Here is a 642-nt window from a genome sequence, read left to right as displayed (position 1 = left end):
ATCCGATGAAACGATGACAAAATCGACCATCGAACTGCGGCCTAGGGTGTCCTGGTGCCAAGTGCACATATGGACGCCTTTGTGCTTGAACATGGTGTTTGTGATGGACAATCTATGACGAGAACAGAAGTCCAACAACACTTTCGCACCAGTGTGTGATAATTTAACACCATGTAGGTGAATGATGTGGCATCAAAATTTTGTTGCTATCCATAACTGTTGTTATTATGGTAAAGTCAATAAAGTATATAAAAGGAAATGGAACGTCACATGACTGGATCCGGTCCAGTTTTAGCACTTTGATATATTTCAGCTTCTCTCTGAACACAGCTTGATCGTTTATGCCTTTTCAATTATTTAAGCATACTGAAGATTTTTGTGTAACGTTACGCCTCTACTGACATTTGAAACTAGAGAATTTTCTAAATTCTTACATTATTCCAGCTTTTAGTAAATAGAAATAATTGTATTTATTTTATATAACTTTGGTAATCCCAACTGATTTAAGACAAAAACACAGAGAAGACAGTTTAAAAACAGTCTTTTTTGTAATAATATGGGGCTTTCTTTAAAACATATGTAGACCTATGAAACATTGTAGACCTATAAAACATATGTAGACCTATGAAACATGTAGACCTA

This window comes from Poecilia reticulata, linkage group LG1 (genome assembly GCF_000633615.1).
Source record: "Poecilia reticulata strain Guanapo linkage group LG1, Guppy_female_1.0+MT, whole genome shotgun sequence".
Classification (NCBI taxonomy): Eukaryota; Metazoa; Chordata; class Actinopteri; order Cyprinodontiformes; family Poeciliidae; genus Poecilia; species Poecilia reticulata.
The sequence above is the reverse complement of the archived record's forward strand: the minus strand, read 5'-3'. Positions refer to the sequence as shown.